The sequence below is a fragment of the Lepisosteus platostomus genome, chromosome 1 (assembly GCF_059453375.1).
Source record: "Lepisosteus platostomus isolate fLepPlt1 chromosome 1, fLepPlt1.hap1, whole genome shotgun sequence".
Taxonomy (NCBI): domain Eukaryota; kingdom Metazoa; phylum Chordata; class Actinopteri; order Semionotiformes; family Lepisosteidae; genus Lepisosteus; species Lepisosteus platostomus.
In genome coordinates, this window is record NC_142611.1 from 12,303,399 (window position 1) to 12,318,172 (window position 14,774).

Below are 14,774 nucleotides of genomic sequence, written 5' to 3' on the forward strand. Positions count from 1 at the left end.
ATTCAATCAAATTAGTGACTGATGCTTTTTCTTCTTCATTTATAAGATCTCCTTAGCCCTATTTTATTAAAGAATATTTTAGAGGTAGAGAAGATGATAAGGTGAAGATGATGAAACAGATGATGAATGGTGACAGGTTTATGACACCTGTTCATCTTTTGACTTACTTTTAGGTAAAATGTCAGACTCGACATGGCAAAGACTGAGGTTTACCTGAAACAAAAGATTCAATAATGAAAATAACATTCATTTACAGTGTCACAGGTTTATAAAGTGCCAGTACTTGATCTGTTAATAAGAAAACCCATCAGGATGTGTGTCAAGACATTGCATTTTACAGATTGATTGACTGAATGAACGTATTGCACTCTCCTTGCTTATCTTACACCAAATCATACAAAGTAAGTAAGAAAAATATTTTCTATGCCCAGGTCTGAATTTAAATCCAGAGTAACAGTTCTCTCCGGGTTTTCCTCTAGGTGCTCCAGTCTTCTCCCTTGAGGGACGTGATGGTAGAGTGGTTAGCTTCTGTAAAACCAGCCCTATTGTCAGTGTGTGTGTTTGTGTCTGTGTGTGCCCTGTGATGTTCTGGACTTGCATCTAGGGTGTATCCCACCTTTCATAGTGCTTTATGGGACAGCCTAAAGGCTCTCTTGACAGTAAATTGGTTAAAAGGCTATTGAAAGTAGTGTGATGATGATGTGATGTGTTTGAAAATATTGTTGTAAATGGAGGTTTACGATTAGGAGGGGGGGTGATGAACACCAAAGCAATTGAGCATAAACACACCATACATTTCTTTAAAGCCACATCATTACTTTAAATCACAGAAGAAGTGGCACGATGTACAATTTGATCCAAAAGCAGTCTATACTTGAGATAGACATTAAGGGACATCTTATATTCTGGTTTATTTATTTTTATGACATAGCTACAGTATCTGCATTGATTTCAAAGGAGCCATTCCAATCTCACCCTGTGTAGGTGTCGTTAAAGGAAGCCATTAAGCATTATAGAATTACCCTCCTCTTGAACTGCGAGTTGGCCCTCATTCATTCAGGCGAACACTAATAGCTCACTTAAATGTAATGCTTGTAATTCAATTCTATCTGCAACCTTATCAAAGTGTTTCTACCCAAAAAAGGTATATCTTAACAAATTATTCTCATTTGAAATAGTGTACCAACAGGTCACTATACACTTTGTTACATTATTATAAGATGTATTTTTTTAAAAAGAGATGGATAATATACATCATATAATATACATAAGATGTGTATTATATATCAATATTTAATTCAATTCAATAATTCAATAAAAATAATTGTAATAAAAAGTTAGATAGCTATGTCTTTGTGTTTGCACAACTACTGCATTATTCTAGAATATATGGTCTTGATCAGGTGTTTTGCTTTCTTTCTGACATGTTCAATTCAGTAGCTAAACAAATCTCAGAAATCTGATGATTGAAGGAATGTTACAAAATTAAGGCAGGGGAGATGGTCTTTAGTGACACTTTTGTTGTATTTCCCATCTCACAATACTGGGGCATTAGGACCCACACAGGCCGCAGGGTGAGCGCTCCCTACTGGTCACACTAACACCTCTTCCAGCAGCAACCTTAGCTTTCTCAAGAGGTCTCCCATCCACGTACTGACCAGGTTCTCACCCACTGAGCTTCAGTGGGCTGCCAGGTGTGAGTTGCAGGGTGACTGGAGCCAAATTATGGTTGTTCGGAGTTTGGGTATTTTAAAACCAAGCATAAATGGCTTTGAATTATGTGATATCTTTAAGAGCAATATTAAGCCCTTTGTACTTATTAATATACAGCTATTACATGTCAAGGAGCCCTCATAAAAGTGAAATGGCTGTCTGTAATTGATTGTCTTGACTTAATAAAAGTAAAGCAGTGTTAGAAGTTTTGTTTTCCAGTGCTATAAAACAAGCATGACGAATATTAATATATCATGTTAGTTAATTCATACAATATCCTGTATTTCATAGAGACCTCTTGTAACGAACAGTTCTTTCCGGACCCTATGCGGACGACACAGTCCGACGGAGTGGGGAAACATTGGGGAAATGTCATGCAGGAAAACGGGGCAGAAGACAGGGGGCGTGTCCAAGGTGCGCTGGTGCACGGGGGAGGTGTGGCCGAGGCGAACGATCCAAGAGTAATCCATAGAGTATCCAAAACGCAAGGGTAAGTCCAAAACCAGGAGATCCATCCGACGAAGGAATTAAAAACCACGAAGACCGGGTCGGAACCGGCGGACAGGGACAAGGAACAGGGGTTAAAACCTTAACGGGACCAGGCGCTTCCTGGTCCCGGACTCGCACGATATGGAAATCAGATGCAGAGCCCGGAAGAGCGTCAGCGCCTGGCTTTTAAGGTGGGCAGGGAATAGGGCGCAGGTGCATGGAATAAAGTCTAAAGTGATAGGGCTGGAGCACCGTTAAGGAGGGGGAACTAATATCGTGACACCTCTACTTTCTCAGAAACACCCTATCTCTGAACAGTGGTTCTTGTAGGCATGCACTCCATCTATCTAGCCATCTGTTTCTGATTGTACATACAGGAGTTTGCCCTGCTATTTGTGAAGGATTGATGCATTAAAAATAAATCTTAAACATTCAATATTTTTAAATGTTCAATATTCCTCCCTACTGCATCAAGACAAATTCTACACTTAGTATTGATGTGGCAAATGTCTGTATAGTTTTGAGCCATTACTTTTATTATTTATGTGGTATCACCCAATGTTGGAATTACCATCTTGTTTCTTTACATCTCAGTTGTAGGATGGGCAGACAAGCTACACTGACCCACCCACCAGCAAACATTCATCTTTTGACGTACTTCAGGGTCTTCAGTGCTTAATAGCACAGCTGTCTGCATTTGCAGTAAATCGAGGGACCATACAATGGCTCTTGACCACTGACTTGAAACCCTTCAGTTTTGTATAGACAAACTGTAAACTTTTGTCCCCCTTTTCCAGGGCTGAGGTGTAGCTAGTTTAATACTTAGCTTGGCATCTCGTACCTAAAAGCTTACGGTCTACACGGAGGAGTTTGTTGATTTTAAGTGCTAGGGCTAACTGAATATAGAGTAAATACCACATGGTTCATTAATCAAAAAGAAAAATGCACTATCACATGGAAATAATCTTCCCTGTTACTTAATAAATTTAATATAGTAGTTTAAAAAGCCATTTAAAAGCAATCACAAGGGCTTTATACTCTCTTGTAAAGAATTAGCTACATAACACAGTACATAGTGCTGGTTATAGCTTCATTTTCCATCCTGGCCACTCCATTTACAGTTGATTTACTGATCAGGTTTAGCTGAGTGAGCTTCTTTTAACACATTATCGGCATAGTGGACCAGGGTATTGCTCAATAATTAGGTTTGTGGTTACTGATCCCCAAAGACTTGCAAAGCTGGATCCCTGTCTTATCACCACTTGCCATAAGGTTTGTTTTAGCTTCTTCTTCGAAGATTCAATACTGCTGAAATGCAATAGAAATTTCATTTGTAGCGCTAACTCTCAAAAGACATTTTTCCATAACTTTGTTCTAATGTGTATAAAGAATTTTGCCTTGAAACACTATTTCAATAATTTCTTGTTTTTCATGTGTGAAAATACAGTACATAGGATACATCAAAGTATCTATATGTATATATCAATTGTGAAAGTTATCTGTGTTTTAAGTCTAGTTTGGCCAGGACCGGTTTTGCCAAAGCTTGTGGGTAAATACGTTTTTAATGATTTAATTAAGTGCATAATTCTAATATTTTGTGCCTCGTCCATTTTACTGGTAAGTGTTATTTTTATTAAGCGGTTATTTGAGTTATTAACTGTAAAAGACATTAAGAGACATTCTATATGTGACTAATTAGCTTAATTGTTTAATTGACCATTCAGGTTGGAACAAAAACTAGAAGACACTGATCCCTACAGGATCTAGACCCTGGTATGAGGCTCCAGTCAAGTGCTAAAATGTGGTAAGTTTGGGATTCACCCAGAAGCACTTGGAAAAAAGGGAGTTGTAAATGAAACTAGAGTTACCTGACCACTGGCTTTATCCTCCACATTTTGTTATATAAACCTTGTATATAGTTTTACCACCCTGTTATTATTTTAAATTGTATAAATCATCATTAGCGTGAGGAAATGCAGCCCTACTAAACCCTGCTAAATGCTGTTAAAAAGCCTTTTCTGTAACTCTGAGAAGAAAAAAAAAACACTGTCCTGCCTTAGTGCAAAAAAATTGCTAAAGCACAAAACTTAATCTGAGTGCCAAAATATGCTCAGAATACATAAAAAAATATACAGCCATCTTTTGGCACCCTAAAAGCTAGATGGAAAGTGGGTACACAACTATGCTTTTAGTACTTTACAGATCAAATTGTTGAGAGTGAAAAGTCACAGCTTCAATACCAAAAATACCATTTGCCTAATGATGTCAGAACCAATTGCTCGTTCTGACAATATAAAAACGAATAAGAATTCCAAAAAAAGAAAAGAAGAAAAAATTCAAAAGAATTAATCACAATTGAAATACTGTACCTTTCCTATTTTGCCTTTGATACGCTTGAGAAAAAACTGAAAATATTTCTGATATCACACTACTTATCAACATGAAAAACATTACCAAAGTCATAAATGTTACCATTAGCATCATTTCCTCATAGTGCCAGCATAAGCAAAAACAGTTCAGAAAGCGATTACATTTTCTGAAAGTTCACCTCCGGTTTTGTATTATAAACCTTTCTAATCAGTTTTGATTTTCCAAAATGGTTTTCATTTATGTAAAAAGTGTTCAAATATCGACACGGATACTATTGACATATGTGCTTTTCAATTCATGCAAAACATACTTTTACATGTTTCTCTCAGTATTTACGGGCATTGTATATACAGTATGGTAAATTACTTCAATAAATAATTTTATGATTTTGTTGGTAACATGCTTCTGAGAATGGACTGCTGCTTTTAAAATGAAAAGACAGCTGTATATCAGGGAAATAATTTCTCTTATGCATTATTCAGAGCATTGTTTGGAGCTGTAGAAATGTTCTTAAGAGCCAAGTGCGAGCATGCCAAGTCTTAATGTCTTTTGAGTATTCTTCATCACTGCGTAACGACTCTTGATGGCACGCACTTTCTAATATTATTTTCAGATTTTAATGTGCCTGTACTACATTTTCATTAAAATAAGAGGTTAGATGAAAATTAAAGGTACAAAACCCTTTGAGTCATTGTATCATGTACTGTAGCCTGCGCAATGCAATCTTCGAGGTTATGTTAAACACTTTAACAACATTCATGACCCATTATAGCCATTTTTACTCAAGATGGATACATAAGTTTTCATATACCTCAAACCCTTATACCAAACTTATATTTGTTGTGACAACAACAAGCATTTTGCTTTTGGTGAAAACCAAACACTTCCTTCTGACAGAAGACCCTCATCACAGCCAACATGGAGGGTGGTGGGAATATCATGGTTTGGGTCTATTTGTTGCCACAGGACCTGTTTGGCTGCCCATCGTTGACAGCACCGTGAATTTAGCATTGTTTCAGCAAATTGTGGAGGAGAATAGCAGGCCATTCATTTGTCAGCTGAAGCTGAGTTGAAAGTGGGCCATACAGATCTACAATAGAATCACTGAAGAAGAAATTTTGCCTTTGGGATTGGTCAGGTCAAATCAGAGGCTTTAACCCCATTGAAATGTGAATTCAATGAAGTTCGTGTTATATCATGCCTCTTCTCCAATTAGAGTTTAACCAAATTACTGACATGATTAATAAACCAATAAAGGGGTAAATATCAGGGCTCAGCAATGAATGCATGTTGTCACACGGTTAAAATAGGCATTGTGCTACATACAAGGGTTAGAACATTACACTATACAGAAGACGATATATACGAGAGAGTGCAATTTGTATAATAGTGTAAAAAAATGACGTTGGAGCCATAGGGCTTAATTACAACATGGCATCGCTGGGCAATGAAATCACTGGTGAGAAAGTTCCCCAGGGTATGTAGGCTTTCACTAACTCTTCCCATACAAAATCTTTTAAAGGACGTCTTACAACTAATTATAAAGAAAGTGTTCAGGAGGACCAGGATAATAGAGGTCTAAGCCTACTGAAGACAATTAAAATGGTGGAGCATATACAGTAAATGCTATCCCATTGTGTATCCTCTGTTTTAGATTTTTTTTTACTTGCTATATACAGCACTAGTTTGTTTCATTCAGTTCTGGGAAGTCCCCAGATTTCTATTTTTAAGTACAAATATTTTCTATTGTCAGAAAAATCTATTGTACTTTCTTAGTGCTCCAAATTCAGCTTGGTATTGTGATGTGCTGGTGCAAAATATCTGTTGTTCACCACAACACAAGGTGCTGTATGGCAGCCAGGTGTCATGCCCTCTGCAGCCAGAGGGCGCTCCTTCTCTGTCCTGTCCCTAGTTTCCAGTCTGCTGTCCTTCCTGTCCCTCTCTTTCCCTTGGGCTATATATTTCCAGGTCTTGCACTCTGTCCTCGCTCAGCATTGACGTTCGGATGTCCTGAGACCCGCCTAGCACCAGGACGCCCCACGTCCGCTCCCTGAGGGCATAGGTTTCTATACGGCATTCCTGAACTCTTTGCACTAATGAGCCCGGGCCTTTTTCCCGTCTCGCCGCTACGCATATGGGTCTTTTTCCGCTCTCCTGCTCCTCACAGTTAGTCCCTTTGGACGTCTGTGACACCAGGTAAGTATGGAGTTTATTCCAGTCTTTCAAGTGTCCTTGAGAATTAAAAAGTCTAAATAGTAAAAGTAAAAATAACCTCTTCTTCGATTCTCAAAGTAACAGAGCCATCACAGAATTTCAATGAGAGGAATAAAACTTAATCTAAGTGTCGGACAAACAGCCACTTGAGAACGATGCATTTATTTATCTCATTGCCTAAAATGGAACGAGCATGTAAGATAGTGGGCTCAAGAATTATTGTAGCCATTGATGAAGCAGTATATAAAAAAATGGCACCGATAATGAGCTAAATTTTAATAATCATTTTGTCAAAATACAAATACAATTAGAATAAATTCATGAAATTACAGTTCAAAGTCTTTTGAGATGCAATGGTGTACGAAGTAGGAAAAAGGAATAATTAAGAAGCAGTGTATGGGCAAAAATAACTAAACCCCTATTTTTCTTACAAATAATTAGAATCAGTTGGTGAATCAACAGATAAAAAGGACTGAGTTTGAACATGCCACATACATATAATGTCATAGTCAGTAGATTTTTTTGTGAGATTCATGTCATTCAAAAGAGATTTCAGAAGACTTCAGAAAAACAGTAGTTTATGCTAACCTGTCTGAACGTGGTTACAATATATAGCTTTAAAAAAAAACACTGCCACCTGTTTCAAATTTGCCAAAGAACACCTAGACATTCCAAAGGAGTCCTGGAAGAATATCCTCTGGTCAGATATATCAAAAGCTGAATTTTTCCAACAGAAGAATCTTATCCTGACCATCAAAACACAATGGTAGGAGGATCATGATTTATTGCTGCTTTTTTGTCATGTGAGCTAGGCAGGTTGCCATCATTGATTGAAGCATGAATTTGATGCATCTGTAACTTCTGGAGGAATTCATCATCTGATCATGAACTGAAGTGAGTCAAAAGTGGGACAATGATACAAGAAGATCTACTGCCAAATGACTGAAGAAGAAAGTTCACATTTGGGATAGGTCAGGTCAGAGTCCACATTCTGAACTCCATTGAAATGTTAAGGCACGACGTGAAGTGAGCTGCAATACAAGTTCAAGTTCAAGTTTATTGTCATTACACTCATATACATGGTATATGGTATAACGAAATGCTATTTAGCTAGCTCTCGGACATAAGTAGTACAAAGAGAAAAAAAACAACAACAACAACAACAACAATACAATTGTGTAGCAAAAGAAAGACAGAGACAACAGGCAGTGTGCAAAAAAACAACAACAGACGATGTGCAAAAAAAACAACAACAGGCAATGTGCAAAACAACAAAAAGGTAACAGGTTATGTGCAAAAATATGCATCAACAGAATAAAATAAAGGGATAGAAATGATGGGGAGTGAGCTTTTGACATGTATGGTAGAGGTAGATTTTCAATGTGTGTTTGGGTTTTTGGTAAGAAAGAAAGGAAGAAGGCACTGTGAGGTTCAGATCATAGGTGAGAGGTGAGGTGAGAGTGAGAGTGAGAGAGGCTGGGAATTGAACAGTTTGATAGTGCGGGTGTAAAAACTGTCTCTGAGTCTTGTGGTCCGGGCCCGAATGCTCCGGTACCGTTTTCCAGATGGTAGCAGATCATAAAGTCTGTAGCTGGGGTGTATGGGGATTGAGGGATTCAATGAATGGAATTCACTGACTTGAAGCGGTTCTACGTGGAAAGACGAGTCAAAATTCATAAAAGCCAACGACAGATTGAGAAATGGTTACTGGAAACACCTAGTTGAATTCATTGCTGCTCAAGGAGGCTCCACCACTCATCTGCCTGTGTCCCGCCTGCCATTTCATTAATTAAAAACCACAGTATTTAATTCCCAGGAGTCTTTCCAGAATCCCATGAAAAAAAAACTGAATCCTCCTCTTGGATCACAGCTTGTGATTTTGAGTGCACTGGTGGATCATTTTGTTAATGAAATAATCCAAATATATCTCATATGTTTGTGCTATGCATTTAAACAGGCTATATTCATCTTTTATTAAGACTTTCATGAAGATCTAATTCCACTATGTTTTAGGTCTAAAATACATAATATACAATATGCAATACTAACCAACTTAGATTTAAATAAATTGTAATATATAAGAATATAGACTAACCTAGAGGGTTTCTAACAAGCTATTTCACTTCTGAATAAAATCACTGAACCCTTTGCTCGCATCTACTGTTGGGTGTATCAGCATGCCTTTAGTCATTTGCCAAACTGCTTCATACCATACAATGTCGCGGGAAGCCGGAGCCTACCCGGCAAGCAACGAGCACAAGGCAGGGTACACCCTGGACAGGACGCCTGTCCATCACAGGGCAAGTGCAAGCCAATCGTACATGGGGACAATTTGGAGGCCACGGTAAAGGCCGAGGGGGGAAATATGCCCCGGACAACTGGATAACTCCCTACTCTTATCAAGAAATGCCCGGGGATCTTTAATGACCACAGAGAGTCGGGACTCTAGTGTCCAGCCTTAGAGACTCTAACGTCTCATCTGAAAGGTGGTTATGCCTTTAATATAAGATATATATCCTGAATATAAAATCCAAGGATGCCTTTTTTGTTCATTGTTTAGGGCATTATGCAATAACACAATTTTCTGTAGTGTAAATTTCTGACATTTATTAGCTCTGAATCAACATGGGACAAGCAGCTTCTTATCTGATCTCTCACAGCTGCATGTTTCCCTGATGGAACTATAATGGCTGTTAGCCCTCTAGATTGTGACATGAGCACAGAGCAACAAAGCCAGATAGAGGAAGCCAGATCCATAATAATTACGAGGATACTTTGCTTGGGATCTAGTTTCACATGTATTACTAAATCACCCCGAGTTGCTGTTAGATTTGTGAATATTCACATTGGCATACAACAAGCTTTGGGGAAAACTAATGAAAACAAACACAAGAAATGCCCTAAAGGAAACACTGCTGCGTCGCATTATCTAAATCTCACATGGCTGATTGAGTATGAAATGCAAAACTGCTGCTGCAAAAAAAGGAAAGAGTGCAAACTCAAAAAACTGGATGAGATAGCCATTCAGAGCAAATGTTTCCATATTTACATTAAAGCCATTCTGGACGTATTGTGTGTAACTGGCAAATATTGTATGTCATTATCTGAACTATTTTTATTTTATGTCCTTTCCCCAGTACACAATTTAAGTGAGCAGCAGCAAAGCTAGGTTCCCATGATAAAAAATGGATGAACCAAATGCTCCTGTAATTCTTGTTATCCCGAAGGACAAACAATTTCTCCTACGCTGCAGTGTGCCTGTTTGTCTAGGAAGACTGAATTTTAATAATGTGTTTGCACTGCGTTTGTTGTTTTAAAGTACACTAAATATCTGTTTGAACTGATTGTTTTAAAAGAGATTAAATGTGATGACTGTGTGCACATTGCTGCTCTTCACACAGGAAAATCGCAAGACCAATCAAAGGTTTTGCATCATGGAAGGCTGCTCACAACCAAGAGATACAGAAAAACTAATTCATATATAAGCGAAGGTGACAGAAGCAGAGAGAAGAAATCAACTAAGCTCTTTAGAACACTTTAGTGTTCTAAAGTGAAAAGTTAATCCTGTTTTGTTGTTTTGAAGTGGCATATTTTTTTCATTTTTCTATTTTACACCTTAATAAGCTTGACAGAAGACTTAGGGAGGGGATGTAATAGACAAATGTTATGGTTAAGTGAACAGAACACACACAATATAGGCAATGATAATGGCAAACAAGGAACAATAAAATATCCTGGGCTGCACCTTCGATTGAGGCAGCTTTTCTGTTTTAATACAAAACAACAGTTTTCTTGGATTCTACCTTCTTCCATTGTGTTTCAATGAGATTTTCTTGTATCACAAAGCAAAAAATAATGGGTATGGGATGAAAGGTGTCTGGAGCTGACTGGTCTTAAATTGCATTGAATGGCCCAAAAATGGCCAAAGGCAAACAAGTTCAGGCAGTCCAATGTCCAAAACTGGGGATCCATCAAAGACTAAACAAACACAGTTTAAAATAATAATAATAATAATAATAATAATAATAATAATAATAATAATAATAATAATAATAATAATAATAATAATAATAATAATTCCTTAAGCCTCTATAGCACTTTTCTGATACATTTCTATTCTAAACAATGGGGATGGAATTCTTTTTCAACACAAGTGTTAGGATTAATGGTGTGGTTCAGGCTATGTTCAGGACTTTAGGATTTTTTTACTGACATGAAAATACTCTACAGCAGGCTATTATCAATTTTTTGTCTTTCTATCAACATGTTTATAAAGATACTGAGCACTATTGGGTTCACTACTCATTTATTGTGTTTTACTACCTCTCAATATATACTGTTTTTATAAATTTATAAAAGGTGCTTTTAATGAACCAAACCAACATCAATTGCTCTTTTTTAAGGTATGGGGTATTAAACCTTTTCATTTTCTATTCGACAGTGCTAGGAACAAGCTGTTAAATAATACAGGCAAAATGACTCATCTTCTGTTTGCAGATGAAAATGTAGACATACTCACTGGAGTCAATGAAAGAAAAAACATGAGACGGCGAGTTGCACAATATTTGTGGGGCTACTTAAAAGAGTCTTAAAAGATAGCTTTTCCTGGCCAAAACAGCACAACTGAGTTCTGTGTGAAACGAGCTTCAAAGCAACAGCAAATATCAATGGACAGCGTAGAAATGAATACTGCTGCATGTAGACTGTTTTGGAGCAAAAACAGTATGTTTTTCACTGGAGTTATGTGTTTTTTCTTATTCTTTATCTTGTTCATTACATATTAAGTGTCACAGGAAATAACACAACAACATATCTGTGATGAAAAGGATTGCCTTTTTAATAAATTTCAAGCATAATTTTTATTTGTAAATATTATGAGCTACTATATGCCTTGTGCTTCACAAAACTGTAATATATTTATTCAATGGTTTTTTTTAATAGAATTCTCAAACTAAGGATCTCAGTTACTTAATGTACACTTAGTTAAGTATTATAAGCACCTGCTTATCAAGTTCAAAGTCAGGACAAAACGTTACTTGCTCTGTAAAATAATTTCAAAGCCAATACATTTCCTGGGGTTTAAATGCTAGCATCAGGGGCTGGCACAGGTTTTGAGGTTCATTAACAGTTCTTTGTGAAGTGATTTTTAAGACAGCCTCAGATAAAGTGCATTAGTGTCAGCACAAGGCTCAGGGCAAAGGATTCTGCTAACTACAAAGGGGGACATCAACAGAAACTGAAATGTTCAGAATCAAGAACTAGTGAATGACATACTGTAAGATGTCTGAACATGAACGAATAGTATACAGACAAAAATATGATTATGTAAGCATGTGTGTATACAGCATATATAGTATACGTCAAAACTCCCTAAACGTCCACACACAGGGGAGATGGAGGAAGAGATCTGTAGAGGGAATGACAAAACAATCTACCACTTGAGGACACAGAAGGTTTGGGAAGAACAGTGAAAGGTGTTTGTCCACTCATCATAGACCTTGTGAGAGTAGATTCTGATATCTTACGAGATCTAGCTCTAAGACGAGAAGATGATAATGCTGTTGTCAGGTGGTAGCGCTGCTGTCAAGAGAACATAAGAAAGGCTACAAACAGAAGGAGTTCATTCAACCCATCTGGCTCATTTTGCAGTTAGTAGCTCATTGATCCCAACAGCTGCATTAACCAATGTCTGCATTAAGTGGTCTATAACGTCCCCTTAAGCTATACCTTTAGAAAGTTTTCTGTCCAGTCTGATACATACACTATAGATTCAGACACCCTTGATTCCTCTACCTTTAGCTCCTGATTGAGAAACGCTTTTGAGTTTCTTAACCTAAAAACTCCTTGATATATACATGCATATTCTTTCTACAGCTCCTCCTCTTCCTTCCTGTCTCTCGGGAACAGTGACTACCAACCCATGGTACATTTACCACCAGCATTTTTAATTAACCGTGTTTCGGTGATCCGAATTATGTCCTGATTGCTGGTTAATATACAGTAGCAGCTCGTAATGACTCTGTTTGGTTTTGAATGCTCCTTGTATTTATATATACGAATTGAATTATCTGTACCTTTGTTTTGTTTTCCCCTTGGGTTCTCTTTATATGTTTGCTTCCCGTGCGACCCCCTTTTTATATGCTCTATGGCTTCACTCCCTGTCCTTTCTGTTGAATCCATTGTGTGTTTAGATAATATAAAGCAACTGTTCCTTTGTTCAGTTATTAGAGAATGCGCATGCATTGAAAGAGGTCTTTTTAAAATACCCCAGACATTGAATATTAGTCCGTCCTGATGCCTCAGCAGTCTTATTGCCACTGGTTCCTTTTGGAAGACTGTTGCTACTTTGCGGGAGTTTTCATTACTCATTCATTTTTCCACTGAAGTTGAAGAAGCCTATCCTGAAGTGACAAAGGGATTTGTCTCAAGCCCCTGACAGGGTTTGACAGGGCCTGACAGTATGGGTTGAAATACAGCTAGCAATGAACTCTAGTCTTACTTATAATACTAAATAATTCCTCACAATAAAATAGGATCTTTCAATGCGCTTTAAAGGGGACCTACTTCATCCACCAAAAGAACGCTCACAAAGGAATTCTTAAAAGTAAATAAATACACACCGTTACAAGTTCAGACATTCAAGTGTTTCAATTAAAGCTACTTAGAGCAAGGCTGCAATCCATCTACTGCCTCTAGGGACCCATGGTCATCAGTTTTACAGCCAACCACCTGAGCTCCGTGCTCGACTCCATTGGCTGCACCAAAAACTGCAGAAATAGTCATGGGATCCTGGTTCTGGACATCTCTACGCCAGAGCCTGCAGAATTCGCCTCAGAGTCTGTGGCTCCTTGCGTCCGCGGGGGATTCACAGCAAAGCCACAGGCAAGGACCCCCTTTCTAAGGCTTAACAAGTCCCTGCCAGTCTCGTACAGTACATACTGAAAATTGTCACAAAATTCTGCCACCAGGACCTCACGGGCTCTGGTGCCTTTGGGGCCTAAAGACCTTCCTCCAACCCTGTTGCTGACCTTCAGGCTACCCGGCTCGGCCTCCAGCAAGTAGAAGGGGTGCTCTGAGTCTGGTCTTCACCCGGTCCCCCAATGCATTGGCTCCCTGTCACTTCTAGAACATTCCCCCGTGTGTCTGCGCTCTCACAGGGTGGCTGTGGGCCCTTGACGTGAGAGGGCGGCCTGGCTTTTGCTGCGTGTCCGGATCACCTCTCTGCGCTCTCTCTGGAGGAAGAAGAGCCACCTTCTTCAGGAAGGACCTCTTTCCATCAAAATGGCAGGGCTTCCAAGATGTCTCACACAACACAAGGCATAATATTTTGCAGGTGTGTGGCCTGAGACGCCAATGTGGTTCGTGACAACATCCAAACCAGGCTGGTGTGACTTTGGGAGGTTGGAAACACAAACGTGCTAAAAACTGGATGACCTTACAAACTTCAGACAAAAGGTGCTGGGGGCTGAAATCGAACCCAGGACCCAAGACCTGTGAGGCAGCAGTCCCACTCATCTTTGTTATTAAGTATATTTCCAGTTAAATTTTATTCATCACTTCTTTAACTCCAACCTGTTACTTAACATCGACTGTACATTCCATTCATGATCTGTAATGCTGTTTTTAAACTGGTGAAAGAGCTGCAGGAAAAGTCTTCTGCATAGTGTAGAACATTGCAGATTGGTTTTAAAAGTAGAACAGCAACACTTTTAAATTTCAGGGTTAGAAAGAATCAGCATTGCTAAGTATGTTTCAAACTACAATAAAAGTAAAATGTACACAGTAATTTGTAAAAGCTCCAATCTACACCACAAAACGGAAAACATTTCCAGGTATGGACAGCGCCATGATCTCCAATTCAGAACGAGGCAACATAACTTTCAGTGACGTGAAGCAGCCGGGGAGACCAGGCTCATGGGGACTTACAGTACTTTCACAAAGTTCACGATGTTGTGCTTAATTTGTGCGAAATTGTAATATATTTCTTT